At 41.9% G+C, this 19,029-nt stretch overlaps 1 long non-coding RNA gene across 1 annotated transcript in view; it reads left to right on the top strand.

Annotated features, from left to right (window-relative positions):
- The window catches only part of LOC122182730, a 93,628-nt gene extending 74,871 nt beyond the window's left edge, over positions 1 to 18,757 (top strand). The window contains exons 5-6 of the long non-coding RNA XR_006179958.1: positions 4,696 to 4,866; positions 18,685 to 18,757. This is a non-coding gene — a long non-coding RNA (uncharacterized LOC122182730). The remainder of the gene's footprint in view (positions 1 to 4,695; positions 4,867 to 18,684) is intronic.
- Positions 18,758 to 19,029: the final 272 nt, after the last annotated feature.

The raw sequence follows: 19,029 nt of genomic DNA, 5'->3' as shown, positions 1-19,029 counted from the left end.
GAAAGGGATGATTGTCAGTCACACCTCGATGGCATCTGCTCGCAGATATAATGAAGAGAGATTATCATTGCTGTAAATGGCTGCTGCAGCTCTGGTCAGCAAATAATAATGACATTGTCGCAGTGATCAGACCTGCCGCCCAGGGACCAACAGTGCTAAGTGGTGTCTCAGTGGTATTTTGGGCCCTCATTTATGTAATGGCAATAGAAAACTAGAAGTGCCCTTCTTTTTTATAATGTTAATTTCATGCCATTTTTTGCACTTATAAACTGAAAACTCAGTTAGTTATGACCAAAACCAGCTTACTCGTGCTCTGATGACTGAGAAGAAACAGTGAAAAACCTTTGAAGTAGAGAGCTTGTCTTGGTATGACACCCCTTTGTGAAATGTGGCTCTGTAAATATCCTCCCGTGCCTCTTTTTTGAATCCTGACAGGGGAAGGGGAGAGAGCCACTACCTGTGCCCTGTGTAAGTGTAGAAAAGAAAAATATTTCCACTAAGGAAATTGAGTTCTAGCACCTCTGATTAGGTTGGACTCTTCCTGCTAGTGACTGATGGGACTTGTATGCAGAATCCCTCTGCGCCTGTCCTTCCTTGCCTTAACTTATGACTGCAATTAAAGGTGATTGAAAGGTGTAGATAAATGGCATCATCTGGACCAACCCAGTTCTGCTGGTGCATAGCTAAAGTGAGGAGGAACAGGACATCAAGACATGTTTCTCTTTTATGAATCCAATCAAGCATCCCCAGAGCGGCCTCGTTTAGCTGGCTGCTGCACCATCCTGAGTAGGATGGCTTAGGAAGTGGACTGAAAAATATAAAAGGTGCCATAGCAAGAAAAGCTTCTGTCTTTTGTATTTTCTTAACAGCCTTAAATTTCTGTTGTGTTTGCAGGTAACACAATGCAGCATTAATACATTTACCTGCTCTTATATCAGACAGGTGCAAACATTCTGAATTTTGCTTTGGATTCCTTGCATTGCACGGGAAGCATATTCCATCCCACTCAGTCCAGAACAAAGAGCTAAATCTTGCTGAAATGATCAGTCCCCAGGGGCTTGAGGCTATTCCCTCTAATGTACATATAAAAATCAGTCATACCAGCTGCAGATGAAATCATAGATGAAATCTTACTAATTAATTGCATGAACTTTGTTTCTGCCTGGTTTGAGATTCTCTCAGCCTTGCATAAATATCTGGGCACCCATACTGTACACCTCAACAAGGCTGTTGATTTTCCAAGGAGGACTATCAATTTCTGCTCCTGAACTAGCCACACAATTACTCCCGCTCACACGGTCTCAGGGTAACAAAATGGTTTCTGAAAAGTGGTTTGTTTGCAAGTGATTGAAAAGTCACCCTATGTTGTTCTGCCAAGTTAGGTGCTGATTCAGGTTTATGACCGTATCATTAATATTTTAGTACCGCATCAGTAACTGGTTGCTATTAATATGCAGTGAAACAGTGATATAAAAAGAGAGATGTTCCCACTCATTTGGCAGAATTTGCATTACAGCTGGATGAAATTTATAACACGTCTTCTGCAACCTACTGGTCTAAACTCCTGTTATTAATTTCTGCTGTGTTTATTTCTCCTTTATGTTCACTTTGGGCAATATTCTATCAAGTTTCCTGGCAGGCACAACAGTAGATTTAGCTAATTTCAGCTGACTGCAGGAGGACTTTGTAGAAAGTGAATTTTGAATTAGCACTAGTATTTGCAGCAAAAATCTCCCCCTGAGAAGTCTATTCCCCTCAGCCTAGCGTCAGCAGCGCTTAAGTTCATGTGAATAGCCGTATTGACTTCGGGTGGGCAGCTGTTTAATTACCTTCCTGAATCGAGGCCAGGACCAGAAAACAAGCCCCCAGCAGACGACCTGGGTGCCTCGCCTAAGTGCTTGTCTCCTGAAAGCTGAGCTCCTGTGAGCGACCCATGGATTGTTTGAGCAGGTAATTTGGCAACTACTTTTCGGTTCAGAATAAATTTGAGGAAATCATTATTTGATGCGCAAAGAGAGGTGAAATTTGTGCAGTACGTTTTTCACGATGAGGCAGCTATTGCCCAGATTTATTCAGCCTGCCTGCCTCTTCCTGTTCCAGTGCTCCCAGCAATCTCATTTTCCCCCACGTTTTATTTAGGAGCTCTGAACTGACAAGTCTCCTGCCTTTCTTCTGGGAGAGCGGTGTGCTGTATGCAGCATGCTGTATACGGGTGGAGGAGGATAAAGAATGACATGCTATTCTTACTGTTCTGTACGCTACAACTATTTTTTATTTTCAGATCCGCATCTGCTCTTGTCCCTCCTCTGTTCTCAGATCACTCTTTGGCTTCCCTTAGGAATCCAGCTGTGTCATCACATTGTGTGGCATCCTAATATTTCATACTAAGCTGTAAGCCAATTAGGAATGACTACTTACCATGCTGAATCATAGGAAGAGAAAAGGATAATGTGTCCTTCATATAACGAACCGCCTCTTTTTTGTCAAGACAGATAACCTACACGTTATATTTATAAGCCCTTTAGCTTTTTGCTATACCCAATTAGGATGCAGCTTCCTTTCACACTGCTGCAGTATTTTAAGGGACTTGTTTACAGATGGATGCTTACTGAAAGTGCTGACCTGCTACCATTATACCTCATGCCACCTTTCATCTTCAGAGACTGAAGCACTGGGCAAAACTTGATGTTGTAATCACCTTTAACTGGATGAGAACACGGGTACAACAAAATATAAATACCTTGTCCTGAGTTCCCAAATGAAATGGTGACCTGGATAAGGGTGTAAACGTTACTACAAGCCACCCAGGTTTGTTGGAGATGTTGATTAAAGTCAAACTGTAAAATAAAGCGTGTTACATCTAGAAGGAAGATGGATGAGCCAGTGGTGTGGGTATTTGCCTGAGGTTGTGAAGAGGCACTTGGAGGATTGGTGTATTTGGGAGTGTGTGAAATGTTTAGTAATGAGTATCAAAGAGAAAGATATTAAAATTTATTTCCCATGCTGAAGTAATTAATGGGCCATTAATGCCAGGTGTCTAAGCTGCCTGGAGGTCTGGGATAAGTAGCATTATAGCAGAAGATGCAAAATATGACTTAGGATTAAATGGAAGGATCTTAATTCTTGCAGAGCGCTTAGCATGCCCCCCTTCCTTAAATTGTTCTTTCTTTTCCTAAGTTGCTAAGAAGCTATTGATAGTATTTATTGTGTGGGAAGAGAAGTACTCCTTTACATTTGTCTTTGGATCCTAGTGGTGTTGCAAACTGAAGGCTCCCATAACCTGTGCCTGACCCCTGCATCTTTCATATCTTGTCTGATCTCGTTAGGCTTCACTGCAACGCATGCAGGGCAGCACCCTCACACTGCAGAGGCCAGTCCACCACCACCCCTTGGGCAGTGGGTTTTACATACAAAGTCACGTTAAGGACTACATTCAGATAACAGCCCTGGCTGTGGATACATCCAAGCAGAAAGGGCGGTCTCAGATTCAGCTTCCCTTGCAAACCAAGCACCTTGCAAACCAAGCCCAGTCATTTTTGTTGTTTCTACTGCTAATGGCTACTAATAGAGATTGCAGTTAAACTAGAGGAGCCTCAGGGTTAAGGCTTCTTCAGCAAGACTTGGCCATTCGTTATTAGGGTTCAATTTGCTGCTTCACTGATCGCATCCCCTTGCTTTCCCTCCCAAATACCTCTGGGACAAACAAGTTTTCCCTCAACCTGCCAGGAGAGCAGTGGGGAGTCACAGCACCGACAGCTGTGGCTGAAAGCATAGATGCCAGCAGCTGTGGGCCATCAGGGAGGTCCTGCCCTGCTTTGCAATGTAAGTGATCCCACCTGTGCTCAGCAAGTTTGAGGGCTCAGAGCATCGTGATGAGTTCTGGTAGAAAGAGCTAAGGAAGTTAGGGTGTAAAAGCTTCTACAAGAGGAGGACAAGAGCTTAAGGTACTTTTCTCATTAAGGGGAATCTTTGGGAAGCTGAAGGGTAGTTCTGCTGAAAAGGTTTTGCATTTTATCTGAAGTGATGCTTCCTTTATAAATGATGTGGTTTTGAAACCTTTTGACCTTCAAGAGAAAATGTTCTGTTTAGGAGCTGTAGCTTTTTGTGTAATTCAAAAATGTCTCAGTTAATCACTGCTAAGGACCTTGTTGGTGTGTGTCACAAATTTTTTTATTTTTTATTTTTTTTAAGTGCAGCACATATATAATTCATGTAGCTCTTCTCTTTGTAGATAAGGACTTGTCTCAAATGTCAGGGTGGGAGAGGGGGAAAAGGATACCTGACCCAGAGGGCAGAAATATTGAATGCACTGGTGTTGGACTTGATGTTTCCCTAGAATTCGCTGAGATAATATCCATCTCAGGGAGCCTTGCTTACACAGCTACAGAGCTGTTGCATTTAATATATATTTCCAAAGGAATTTCATAGTAATTGAGCATTAAATGATGTCGACTTATCATAAAGCGTTACCATTTTCATTAAAAATTATAAATGTGCTTCAACAGAACAGAATATACCAGAATCATAGCACCATCTCTATTAGTCTTTATGCTGTACTTGTCATTGACTGCCTTTACTGTATTATTTCTAGACAGCGTTCATAATGTTCTCAGCTGAACAAATGAAGATTTGTGAGCGAAGGAAAGCACTGACTGGATTATGTAGTGCCACTGATTTTTACTCTCCTTGTTTCAGAGAACATGCTTAAGAATCATGCTGACACTGTGGTGGGCCTTCATAGAACTTCGAGGAGCTGGTGTGACTTGGATGGCAGCTGTTCTGGTGCTGCTCTGCTGTATGAGAAATCCTGTCTTGTGAGAAGGAGATGTCAGAGCTGCCCTTGGCACGAAGCTGCTGGGTGTCCAGGTAGGAGCCATGCTGTGTGGGTTTGGGGGTCTTCGTGCAGCTCAGGTTGGAGTAACCGTGCAAATCAATTTCTGCAAAAGTGAAAATCTGCATCTTTTTCCATAACATTTCTCAGAAAGATGATGGCAAATATTGATGTTTCCATTCTATAGGTAGTGGCTATTGAAGCACCTTCACACATAGCCTCTCTTTGCTGAGGCTTTCAAAGCTTTTCGAGCTTGAAGAGCAAAAATTTAAGTGAACAGTGACTTTTCTTTTGCCTAGTTTGTGTGGAATGTTGTGTATTAAAATTTCCTGTAAGATAGATTTGCTGTAAAATACTTCATAAACTTGAAAAAGAGTAAGATTTTTAATTTTTTTTTTTCAATTCTATTAATTCAGTCCTCTCAAGGCAGCTCCCAAGAGTTAGGTGTTATGGCAGAAATGATCTTAAAGAACATCGGTGTTCCATTTTATTGTCATTAAACTGCTAACAGAAGTAATGGAAAGACTAATTACTTTTCAGTATGTTCTTGTGGCTTGTATTAAATGATATGTGTGGGCTATGAATACAGGACTTCCTATCCTTAGCTGATTCAGTCAGGTCTGGTATGGCATAGTATTTACTTCTTGAGTGCCTGTATCTTTTATTGGATCTCAATGCATCATCTGACTGAGATCTGTTTTTTTAATTAGCAGGCTTTACAGTAGCCTGTTTGTCTCACCTGTGTTATCTCTAGAAACACAGCCCCGTGGGAAGAAAGCCAGGAATGCTTAAGACCTTGTAGAAAGTATTAGCTGTTGTTTGGGTACCAGGAAGAAGCGAACAAATCCTCTGAGATCAGTCTATAAGATTTTGGGAATTCCCTTCTCTCTATGCTTAATCTTTGTTTGAATAAAGCAATTGTTAAGTTTTCCCATGCATCAGAACTCACCAAATTTAATGTATTTGTATTTCTGACAAATGCAAGTAAGTTTGGGTACCAAAGGAGCCATACCCTTGCCTTTATTATTTATGAATGCAGGCACTGCTCGCACAGCTTCTGCTTGTTCTAAAAACATTAAATGGCCTATGTGTTCAGGTTTGTCTATGAAGGGACAGAAATTACACACTTTCACTTCACAGATGAAACTTTTAACATAGCTGTGATGGAAATGATTTCCTGGGGACTTGCAGGATGCTACCTTTGCTCTGTGAGACTGTGTGATGGCAAAGCCCCAGCTATCAGCTGTTAATCCCAATGCGTCTTACAAGACACTTTCTATCTCCTCCTGCAATGTTAATGCAGCTGGAATTCCATAAATCAAGTCTCAGCAGTAAAAAGGTTAATAAGTTTACACTATCTAATTGAAAGCCATATTGGTGATTAAAAGGATTTTATATATCAGTTTTCTGGGTCACCAGCTAATTATTTTTGGTGGCCTGTAATAAAACATAGCACCATAGGCAGATAGAGGCTGTAATCACATAATATATGGTAAAATGCATTTACATTTATTTGAGATGAAGTTGCCTATGCCAGCTTGTTGAATAGTCTTTGAGATCTTTGTTCCTTACTTCAGGGACAGTGGAAGAGCTGAATGCTCCACATGCTTGGTTAAGTTTGTACAGAGTTACTGGGTTGAGTTTTGGGGTCTGGTGCTTTTTCTCCAGAGCTAAGCTCAAGGGAATCAGCTGTTACCTGTGATGGAGAAGTTCTGCTGAGGCACTGGGGATCAGATTGCTATTGTAATTCATTTTAATGCATTCTGCGTGTCCTAATCATTTATTGGAACAAGAACTTCTGTAGCAGGGACATGGCTAGTAAGAGAGAGAGTGACAATTAATAACTCTTGAATAGAAAGGACAGCTAAAAAAACCTGTTCGAGGGGCAGATGTGTGCACAAGGGATTGGGAATGCAAAGTTAGAAAGGAAAAAGGGAACTCCAAGCATGCACTGAAATTTCTACAATTCTAATAGGCTGCAATACCCCTTATAATTAAACACCCAGATACAGGGACACTTCAAACTGAGACCTTTGTTTTGCAGGTTGTGCTTTTTAGCATGTTTGTCTGATTGAGGAGGAGCTAACAGTGATGCTGGGTGTGCACGTTGGTTTGCAGGTTGGTGCTGCACAGGGTCTGCGTGCGCACAAATAGGTCGAAGGCTCCTTTCTCAGCCCCTGAAGACTCCCTAGGTCCTGTGTGAGGCACCACTACCCCTGTGGCTATAAAACAGTCTGCTGCTGATCTCGGTTGTTCTGTCTGTAATACAAGGGGCAAACTGCATCTGGTGAACAAGGGTGCAGTGAGTGTTGGGCATGCCCGTCCCACCAGTGAGGCAAGGGTTGAGATGTGATCAGCAAAAATGGTACCAGAGTGCAAATCATTGCTGGACAATGCTTGCAGGGCCACCTGGGGAAGAGGACCTCCTGTGGCAAATCTATTTCTGTCATATTACATAGATTGGCTGCATTTTTTTCATTGGCTAATTATTAATCCTTAAATGCTCTTTGCATGGAAACGAAGTGCCATGAAATTACACTGTGGTGAGTGAAGATTTAAGGCATTTGTCCCTAAGATTATTTACTTGTCGTGTTCTCCTGTATCTAAATAAGAGCTTGTCCATACCAAAAATAACATTTTTAAGTACTTAAGTGTTTCCTTGCAAGATAGCTAAGGGGATATTCAGTTTTAAACACGGGCTGGGGAGGTTAAAAGGAGAATGGCAGTTGTGTGAGTAATGGCGTGTGAGTCAGCTGCTGAACTTGACATTGCAACCTCTGTGTCACCACCGAGTCAGGAGGCATTTGTGTGACAGTTTGAGGGTAAAGACATAAAAAATAAACTGTCAGTTTCCACTGGTAGAAGGGCATATCTGAGATTTCTGAACAAAGGCTGAGAAGGTGAAAAGTTAAGCAGTAATAGTGTAAATGAGGGAAGAGGGGCTGCGTGTTTCCTAGGTGGATGTGATGCATCAGGTGTGTTCATCTGAAGCTCAGGAAGAGCACTCTGGCTGAGCCTGGCTGCTGGTGGGGCTGCTGGGCCCTTGCTGAGTGAGCCCCTCAGCCAGTGCTCTTTGCTGCTTTCCTTGGGTAGATTTATTGAACAATCTGGGGCTAAGAAGGAGCCAAATATCGCATTGCAATCTGCTATTGTTGCAGAATTTCTCACCTTTCTGTCACTTTGTTCAGTCTCTCTCTTTGGGGAACTTTTGGTCACCAGATTAGTAATAACACAGTTGTTATTTTCTTGCACATAAACAGCAGCAGAAAGTGTGGAGTCTCATTTCAGCATCTAGATGCTTGAGGATGACTTTGTTAATGGATCATTAACCGAGGGAAAAGGATCGTGAGGTGCTTCAGACAAAGCCTACTGGCAAGATAGTGCTTGGGAAGAAAGGGATTGCACAATGGGAAAGGATTTCTGCCCCTCATGCTGTTAATCAAGTTCTTCTGAATAACAACATCGTAGTGATATTTAAACAAAGGGAAATAATGCGTTCCCCATAAGCGTTGCTGTTCTGTAGCACTGTTAGATATATAAATGAAAAGAAATTCAAGCAGCTGCTGCGTATGGTTCATTCCTTGGGACATGCATTTAATGGTGGACTCTGGATAGAGCTTCTACCCTATGTGGTAGCATAGGCAAGACAGGGAAGGGTCCTGAGCACTGCTCTGTACTGCCCTAGAATCAGAGGTCAGGCCTGTAGTGAGGCCTCCAGTACTCCTTGTCTCTGAAATCCTTTCACTTCATGCCTTATTGCATAAGTTCAGTACCCTTTACAGCTGAAGCCCTCCCGAGCACTTAGCTCTTCAAACTCCCTACTCAGCAGGTGGCTTATTTAAATGTGGCTGTTGTGCTGGCTAGTGGCCAGAAGTGAGTGGCTCCGTGTGTGAACTGCAGTGTTTGGGTCCAGTTCTGCTCGTGTCTATGCCAGCAAAATCCTCCTGGCTCCAGCAGGGTTGTGCAGGGTACAAGTGAGTGCAGTGTAGGGCTGTCTGCTCAACTGTTTGTCAAATAAATCTATGGCCAATCATTTGCATTATGTCAGCTAAACATTTGCCTAGCACTCTAGCATGTGTGAGGCAATGAGGAATTCTGGATTGTTTGAAATGAAAACTGTCGTTGTCAGCTCTCACTTAACCAAGAAGCATTTCTTCCGTAGCGTGTAAATAACTTATTTTGAAACCCGTGGCCTTGAAGAGGAAATGTAAAGTTTCTCTAAACATTCAGTACAAATAGGGACATTAGCTGCTTAACTGATTTTTCAAAATTCAGATCTTTATGGCTGAACAAATGAGAGGGAAGGAAAGCACATGGTTTAAATTAAATATATGGAAAATAACTGCTAATGAAAGAAATATATTTTAAAAGTAAGCAAACCTGTTTTATCTGCCTCTCCATTAAGTGTGTCAGGAAAGGGTCTTTACAGCTAGGTGGTAATTAGAGAGGAAAAAGCAGTGCTGGCAGAACAGTCAATCTATCACATCCTGCAAAGCCTAAATGTTACTGCAATTAAACAAGTTAGTAGGGGAAAAACTTGACAAGCAAGTTTTATCATTGAATCATCTTGGTGGCAAAGCACACAGGGTGCTCTTGTTAGATTCCCTCATGCAACACCAAAGATTTAAATTATAAACCCATGAAAGCACATTCAGACTGAAGTGACTATTTTCTTTCCCAGGCTATCCAGGCGCGTGGAAGATTAGAATACTAAAAATAAAACAACCTTTCCCACCTCCCCCTTCCTCACCCCTCCGAAGTCAAATCTGTCCAGGTTGACTGCTCCATTAAATTCAAGAACAAAAAGTTATAAATTGAACATACGGAGAGCAGTGCCTTTTCTTAAAGTGATGTTTCCTCGCCTTAATGGATTTAGCTATGGCAGGGAGTCAGAGAGAAGCTGTCTTAACTAAATCTTTGACTGATTATGCATTTTTTTTTTCTATTCATACAAGATAGATTCATCATTCCAATTTGTCAAGTTGGCGAAGTTCCAATTAATTACACCAGGAAAAGCTCAAGCTGCATTAGGCCTCTGTCAGGCCTAATCTAGTGCCTCATTTGCTGGAGCCCCAAATGAAGAGATATCAGAGGTGTTGTTCCTCTTGGTACTTAATTTGATGAATGCCCTAGCAGCACGATTGGTGGCAGAGGTGTATATGTGTGTGTCTCTTCATCAGCCACCTCTGCTGAAGTCGTCATGCTTTCTCTACTAATTTGAGGGCTCATCTGTATACCTGGATGTTTTTTTGGAAGGCCTATTCTTCATAGATATGCCAAAAGGCTTTTTCTGTGCGTGCATGTGTCCGGGTGGGTTTCCAGATATGCCGGGCCTGATTCTGAACTCTGTTATGTGATGAGACTGGATTCAAGGCCTTAAATAGAAATGTGAAACAGAACAAGTTAGGTTGGGTGCTATAAAGGAGCACACGTGTACATGCTGTACCAGCACACTGGATGAGTCTATGCAGGTACAGAGACTTCCTGACAACGCACCAATGAGATATTATTGAATATATACATCCAGGACTAATTCTTAAATATTTTATAGTAAAGTCACTATGGACCAAGAACATATGTTTCTTTTCTGCAGCACTTTACGTACGAATTATTCAGCATAAGGTGCCAGAATGCCAATATGTTTAGCTTACTTTTGGCTTTTAGCCACTGCTGTGATTAAAGATGTAACTGTAGCAATGCTGTCACTTTGCACGTAGGTTTAGGTGTCTCAGAAAGGATGCAGCAGTAGCCAAAAGTAAAGTGGCTGTGTACTTTGGCTGAGTATAATGCTGAAAGCCTTCATTTGCCAGCAGTTACCATGCTGGGATTCTGAGTTTATTTTCCACTGACTGTATTTGAGGTACTGGTGTGCGCAGTGATCATTTTTAATGGCAGCTATCAGACATGCATATGGTGCTCAGTAAGGGACAGTACTCCAAACAATGCAGGAGAAAATTGATGCACTGATGGCTGGAGTATGACAACTCCTCTGCAGACAGTTTGGACCATGACTTGTGCCCACCTTGGGAAGGGAGGCTTCAGTCCTGACAGTTTTTGTCTAATAATGCATCAAATTCAGTTAGTGTGTCAAAATGCAATAAGACTACGTGGGTACAGTTGTGTTGGAGCAGAGATAGCAACCTAACTTTTTTCTTAGATGTGTTTTTGCAAGTGTTCCTCATTTGTTTCACAGAAAAATCAAGTTAAATTGAAATCACCGTGGGAAATCGGTGAAGATGGGGATAAACTACAGTTGTAATCCTGTCTTGTGACTCTTCACAAAAAGGCTAATGCTGGACATATACATTTGAGGTTGGTTCTTATATGTTCTACTTAACCATATGTTTCTTTTCTACAGTACCTTATGTAGGAAATATTTAGCATAAGGTGCCAGAATGCCAATATGTTTATCTTATTTGTGTTTTTTAGCCTTATGTTTTATGTTAAGCAGGTTGCTTAAACTCACCTGTTGAACTTTAAATAACTAAGAGCCTTCATATGGTCAGGAAAGGAATTCTCAGAGGCTTACGTAAGGTCCCGTGGTTTTCAAGTCTCCAGTCTGGGCATTTGGTTATTGCATTTGTACTGTATTGCGTGGCTGACTGTTTTTACACCCAACAGTTCTTTTACGTATGTTGGTATTTGTCTTTGGTTGGCAAGTTTGTTGGGGTGTTCTGTGAGTGCTTTCAGTGTATTAAAGCCAGAGGCACCTGAAGCTGTCCTGAACTTTCAATTGCATTGCACCTCCTGTAGGTAGAAATTATCTCAGCTGGTTATTTTTCATCTGGACAGCCAGTATTGTACTGGAGTGGTGCTCTGTCCTTTAGAGAAAAGAGAAGTGTGTTTGTATTTCTACTGAGGAGAAGCAAGGTGGGAGGCTCGAAGGATCTGTTCATGGGCTCTCTTCTCATTGCGTATTGATTTACCTGGTAGCTTAACAGAGATGTGTCCCTGGAGCTCTGTCTGACCCACATCATTTCAAATGAAAGCTAACTGGCCACGAAAAGGAGTGTACACTTCATGTTACCAAATGTACAAAGGTCTATATTTGTCTCTGTTCTGGGCACCAAAACGGGATCTATTCAGTGTTTAAGTCCCACTTAACCTTTCAAAATAGAGCTTACGCAGTGCAATGATCACACTCAGTGGCTTAAAGACTCTGACTCCTGTCTGAATCTTTTAGACAAGATAGAAGTGATCTCTTATGGATGCAGGCTGTCTTGAAAAGTCCGTAATCCAGCAGAAGCTCGTTTTTGTAAGGACATGATCCAGAGACTGGAACAGTTCTTTGTCATGTTCTTGGTGAGTTTTCATCTGCATCCAAAGCTGAATTCAAACTCTGCGGTAGTTTGGGTCATCACACTAGCATCTATGTCTGGGGAGTGATTATAGATGATGAGTTATTACCTTTAAACAAAGGGTAATTAATGCTTCCTGCTCTGACTTTAATTAATGAAAAGTTTTCCTGATTTGGGGGGGGGGAACTGGAAGATGCTGTATCAGTAATACCCCTTTGGGAATTATTGGCAGGAAGTCTACAGTTAATAATTTGGAGTAACAAATAACTGTGGGTAACTTGTAATATAAGTGTAGAAAAAGAGGTGTCAAATTATTCATTATGAATCATTCTGCCAGTTCTAATAATAGCCCAGCTGTTGAGGACAGAAAGAAAGCTAGATCTGTCTGTACAGACAGACCCTTTTGCAGTAATTCTATCCCTATTCCCTTCCTCCTGGAACAGAAAATTAGATAAAGCAAGAAGAATGGGATCTCTGCTCTAAATCTTTTTCTTTAAAACTTAATGTACACTAATGGATAATAAAACATGGTTGATTAACGAATGACTGGTACACCAACTGGCTTAAAAAACACATTTTTGGCAGTCAGCACTTGCAAAATCCATAGGTTAAAGACATTCAACCTCTTCCACTGCTCCCAGTGTGGTCAGATGCCCTAATCTGCGTAGAAGGCTTTTTATAGGGAAGGGAAGACTTTGGTGCATGTATATGTCTGTGGATGTATTTACACAGACAGTGCCAATCCAATGACATCTTTATGCAGATCTGGAGGACTCTATTTACATGTAATACCTGAACAAGCTTCACTGAATGACAAAAACCATGTTGGGCAACAGGAGTACAGGTGTGGGACTTGGGAGAGGTCAGTCCCATTCCTGGAGCACCCACCAGTTGCCATCTGACTGCAAACAGGTTCTAGCACTTCCCTTTAAGCTTTTTGTTTTCCCTTCCTCAAAGATGGGGTGAAGCATTGTCCATTAATATTTACAGGCTGCTTTCTTATCTTGTTGATAATGACAAGTGTAGCTGGTGCTTTTTCAAAAGGGGTGCTGTAATTAATATTTATATATCAACCTCAATGTCATTCATGAAGAATGCTCTCCTGAGCTACCAAAATAAAGTGAAAATGAGTGGTCTGCTAACTGTTCTGGATATGGGAACTTTCTCCTAAACCCTCTCAAGGCACCAAAAGAGATTTCACTCAGTGTTGCTAACTTTTAAGATACAGTTAACGCGGCTTGAGCCAAAGCAGTACGCTGTGAGTTGAGAGAAGATGATTAGAAAATTTCCATAGGGCTTTGTTGTGTTTGAATATATTGTCTTTAAATATACAGAAAAAAAAAATAAAAATCATGTGATGCTTGGTGGTTAGGCTTAACATTCTCGTGTCAAAGGGTCTAAAAATGCTAATACTCCTTTACTGATGAACCCTTTCCCAAAATAATAATAAACTCACCTGGCAGCCTGTATATCATCCCCATTCTCTGTCTTGCACACTGTGTTCACATCTGATTAAAATGTGAGTTGTCTAGGGCAGGACCCGCGTGTTCAGTGCTGGCTTGCTTGCTGTTACTATTATAAATAATTAAGATAATTATCCAGTATATTTATGACAACTGACTGCTTTAGGTTGGCTTCTCTGAGGGCTCCTGTCATCAATGAAAATTCTGCAGATGGAGGGGTTTACAGGCTCTGGTGCCAAAGATGGATTACCTAGAAGCTTTCAGAGCTATACAGCACAACTCCATTTGCCTCTTTGTACTGTATGGACTTAATAAGAAACTGTAATTTTATAGTGTGAGTAAATGGGTGAGAGACATCAACAGCAGGAGTGAGAGAGGCATTGTCTTTTGCAATGCCAAATCCCAGAATATTAAGAGTTTGCCAAAGGCATTTCAGAGATAAGTTTCCTATCTTCATCAATAATTTAATACATTCCCAACTCTCCGAGTAGCTCAGAATAAGAGCTGAAGGCATGGATGTCAGAAGGCAGAATGACTCCCAATTAGTCAGGTAGAGCGCTTTCTTGTTGACTCAGCCAGGGCAAGGGTGTCTGTAAAACCCGGGCTTATGTCCTTATAGACTCCTTAATAGTTTTTTTTTTCCTTTTTTCTTTTTTTCTTTAAATCTATGGTAATTTGTAAGAATGAGTGGGCAGTCCAGTGGGCAATCCACTGGGGTGCTCATTAGTGCCACTGAAAAAACACATGGACGTTAGTGTAAGTTGGTGGATACAGCTGCTAAGAGGAAAAGGGTTGGAGAGTCAGGACCATGCTACAAGTGAGTGAGACCCAGAAAAAGGTATCAGCTTTTAAAAGCTATTGGGAACAGTGACGTGGCTTTGGGACGTTATCAGCCAAAGAGTGTCTGCCGTGATGCCTTCTAAATTGGTGCTGCTTTTTTTGAAAGCCTTGCCATGTATATGTGGAATTATAAGGAAGTGATGGTATTTTGTTTCTTGATTAGAACATTTTTGTTGTCGTGTAGGAAATTGCTTGTAAGGCCCTAGAAGTGGGTCTCATGAATGGGTTACCCCGAGTCAGCCAATTTGCAAGAGCTTGGGCTGCGCCTATCTGGATGTGTCATAGAACTCTTCAGAGTGATATCTATTTTTGAGCATGCTAAACATGTTTACTTACTGCACAGCTTACTGTGCATTAAACTCTTCCTCACGGCAGGCAATTTTCTAGTGCTTAGGCCACTATTTGACCCAGCTGCCATGGAGGCTATATTAAGTCCAGCTGATCAGGACTGTCTCCACACTGAAACGGGAAATTAGTCTCTATAGCTATATGACTCTGTCAGCTTTTCTAAACATTTCTAAACATTTCTCATAGCTTTTTCCTACTTTTTTTTTTGTGTGTGTGTGTGTGGGTAAGATTTTATTTTGCATTCCCTCATGTGTTATTCAGATCTTAAGCCTGACGCTAATTACGTATTACTTTTTTCCCTTTCTCCTGACACTCCTTACTGCACCTGTTTATGCGTAGTGCCTTTAACTGCACGTGATTCCATCCAAAACATGCTGGTTTCTTCCTCTGGAATTGTGTTTTGGTGCACACTTCCACATTTTAATCACAGCTTTGCAGTGCTTGTCTGGCCCAGTGGTAGTGCTCAACTGTGAAGCTTTCTTCCTTTGAAAAACCATCTATTTCTCAAAGCTGTAACTTGTGTTGTTGAGATTAGATTGTATTAGATGGTTGCTTAGAAAAAGCTGCAAATCCTGTGAAGATGGAAGAAGCTGAGTTCAGAGGAACTCTGGAAAACTGCGGTTTGAGAGGATGGAGTGGGTAGAATTGCAATGAAGTTGAGGCTTGTATTCCAACACTGACTTGCACCGTCACATCTACGGAGCATCAGGAATCTCATTTGGAGATGAACAGGTCTTCAGCTCTGCAACAAAATTTTCAGGGGACTTGACGTTCCTATTGGTGATGCAGGCTGTGATACAGTGTCTACACATGGCAAAGTCCTTCCACGCATGCCCCTAGCTCATGACAGATGAAGGGTGATTAATGAATCTTAGATTAAAACTCTAGATCCTCGATGTTCCAGCACTTGTCACTGTTTTGTTAATATGGCAGAATTTAGTCATCTACAAAATACATTTTGACATTCAGTCCCTGTGTCCCATGCCCTTAAACTCCTGTGAAACTGTGATTCCTGGCGGGACCAAATTCTCATCCGAATTGCACCAGTTTGAATCTAAAGCAACTCCACTGTGCTGTGGGGGCTTTTTGTCCCTGCTCTTCCCTGCTGGAAAGTGGCAGCTTGCCTGTGCTATGTGCCTTGGGTTTTACTGATCAGGTGGCTAGAGAGCTGGTAATGTGCCACTGGGCCACTGGCTTAATGCAGGAATTACTGGAAGCAGCAATCTTGGAGTGCTTTTTATGAGGATAACAAGGCTTTTGCAGACATGAAAAAGCAGGAGAAATGCTTATTAGTTATGGGGAAGGTGAAAGGCTTAGAAAACTGATTAGTGTAGCAGTGTGGTCGGATTGAAATGAAAGCTCAGTGGCATAATCGTTAATTGGGTGCTTACTTACCTACTAATTTGAGCTTGGATGTCAGCAGTACTGCACTTCATCTCAAACCAGGGGTCAGGCTTTAATGCTACATCATAAATTACGTAAAGGCACAACACTAACAATTAGATAATTATGGAGACCCATGCTGTTGCAATTTAACTGGGCAAGTTCAGGGCAATCATGACAGGAATAGTGCTTAACCCTGAATCTGCTGCCTTTCTTTCAACCTGACAGCCAAATATATGTGGCCAAGGAGGTACCCAGCTGTCTGGCAGCCCACAGGTTAAAAGCATCTTCTCCCGCTAGTCAGGTTCATCTGATGGCCTGGGCAAACTCTGAGGTAATATTATAAAAGTGTTAATTGTGGTTCAGAAAGAAGAGCCTGTATTTCAGTCTACAGATTGTCTACAGACATTCTGGCCAGGACACAACAGTCAGAACAGTTTTTGTGTGCAAGACACCACTGTGGGTTTTTGATCTGTTTCTAAGCCAAGTCTGTGTGTATGTTTGGTTTATTTATTTTGCTTGAGTAAACCACCAAGCCAAAATAAAGTTATCTGTAGGATCTCTTTGCGTGTGCCTGTGCTACACATGACAGACCCACAACACCTTGTATTTCAAGTGCTGGGGTCATTCAGTTGCCCACAGCCTTGCTATTGTACCTTCCAGCCAGCTGTGCTGCCTTCTGGGGCCAGCAGCAGCCCTGCACACCAGAGATGAGCCCACCACAGTACTGAGAGCTTTCAGTGTGGCTCCCATTGATGATGTCCAGGATGGCTTTAATGGAGAGAGAGTTCAGTCAGTGCTGGACACCTGAAAATTTAATCCTCAGAAGAGATAGTGAAGATCAGGATGGAAAATATGAGTCGGATGGATTGGAAAGTGATTGACAGTGGGATGAAATTAATAATGTGTGGATCTTGGGTTGTTTCAGACATAACCAACATCCTCCCAGAAGTGTGTAATGAACAGTGATTTCCATGGGGTCTTAGGAGTCTGTAGGTATTATTGGATTTGAGTCCAGGACTTTTTTTTAGTGCTGTCCTTTTGTTTCTGGTCCTTTCAACGATCAGGTAAATCACTCACACCATAATAATTTATTATTGTTGTAAACGCTGAGATTTTGTTTGTGGGTGGGGCTGAGAACGACAACAACAGAAGAATATTCCACTGGTGTTTTGGCACCATTTTCATTATTCAGAATATTTTATACAAATCAAGTAGGAAAATGGTCTCTAAAAGGAGGATGTCTATTAATAGTCATTACCTTAGAGTATGCTCTGCAGCATTGCTGAATGCTGAAGCTTTCATTCCTGGATTGAGGGTATGTGCATTAAGTTTAGCAATTTCTTGCTCTAGTTTTGGTAGCTAAAGTTCCTTCAGGTACTGTGTTTGCTATAAAAGTGCAGGGAAATGCTTTGCTTTGGCACTCTGTTTTGAAAAATAAAGTTATAACTTTTATATACATGCTGCTATATGGTATGGTCAAGGAACAACACATCTGGTTACCTATTACTACAGGTTCAGCTACGGTATACTTTTTGTTTTAATTAGTCTGCAATAAACAAAAACTCAGGGGCTGTTCTGCTCTGGTAGTTCTCATTTTTCCTGCAGCCTTTTCTGCCCTTACAGGTTTATTAGTATAGAAAAAATGGCATGTTGCACTTGCACTGTGTAGACCAAATGGGAGGCTGTAGGCTTAGTCTGAACTGAATGTCTGCAGTACAGTGCTGGGTGCTCCGATCTACACTGCATCTTATCTGGTAGCTACAGGCTACTGGGAATGGCCTAATGCTGCAACAGCCTAACAGGCATGTTGGCAGTTTTGCCCTCCTAATAAGCTTGATCTCCTGCAGCATTTGTAGGTATTTATTGCTATGTATCATAGCATGAATCCTTTTCCAGAGGTACTGGTGTCTTCCGCGCTTTTTACCGTGACATGAAGAGACCAGCAATTCCTCTTGGCAGGCCCTGCTACTGAAAAGCATTTTATGAACCAACTGTACTCTTAGGTTGGATGCAAAACTGTCCTCAAGGCAGTGCAGACCTAAGTGCCTTCTGCTGCAGGCCAGAAGGAGCTGTTAGTTCTGTCTGTGCAGGTTCTGCGCAGATGCCACGTAGGCAGCTGCTCGCAGCCTCAGGTCTGAGAAGAACACTGCCAGCCCTAGGATGTTTGCTGCTGCAATATTTGGAACTAGAGTTGTGGTTTTTGTTTTTAAAAAAGCACCAGTTTCTAGAGCTGAGAAAGACAGCTGAGACATAAAGCACCCCTACTTGTGGCACTCAGCGTTCAGAGAGCAAGGAGCGGAAGTTAGTAATGCATTTTGCTTGTCTAGGCACTAGCCCAGGCAATGCTACAGAAACGCTGTGCCTGGAGCCCATCAAACGTTTGTATTGTGGTGTAGAGGCTGATGGAGCACTCATGAAGCTGGTGTGCCGCAGCACTAGTGCCTGCTCATGATGTTCATTCTGTAGCAGTTGTTAGAAATCCTGTCCGGGTTTTAATTATATCCCGTTCCACTCTCAGATTACCATGGGGTTTATCACCTGAGGACTGAATTGAGCTGAGGAGCAGCAGCTGAGCCATGCAACTAGTAAAGTAAGTTATGTAAACTCTGCATGTTGGGAGCAAAGCTACAGGTCCAGTTTACTCAACATCTGCAAAGACCTGAAAGCAGTGCCAGCCCTGTCTCTGGGTTACACTTTAGCATTGGTAGTGCAGAGGGTCACCAGTTCTCTGGGAGCCCAGCAGCCCCTGTTGGCAGAGAGATTGACCGTTGTGCTGAGAACATTTTTGTTTGCATCAGCATTTTGTTATTCACAGATATGGTGAGGTTCTGCTTCAAAATAAAAAGGCCGTTTGGGATCATTG

This window comes from Lagopus leucura, unplaced genomic scaffold, assembly GCF_019238085.1.
Source record: "Lagopus leucura isolate 7727_CA_CO unplaced genomic scaffold, USGS_WTPT01 Super-Scaffold_100015, whole genome shotgun sequence".
Lineage (NCBI taxonomy): Eukaryota > Metazoa > Chordata > Aves > Galliformes > Phasianidae > Lagopus > Lagopus leucura.
Note: the sequence above shows the minus strand (reverse complement) of the source record. Positions and strands in the feature narration are given on the sequence as shown.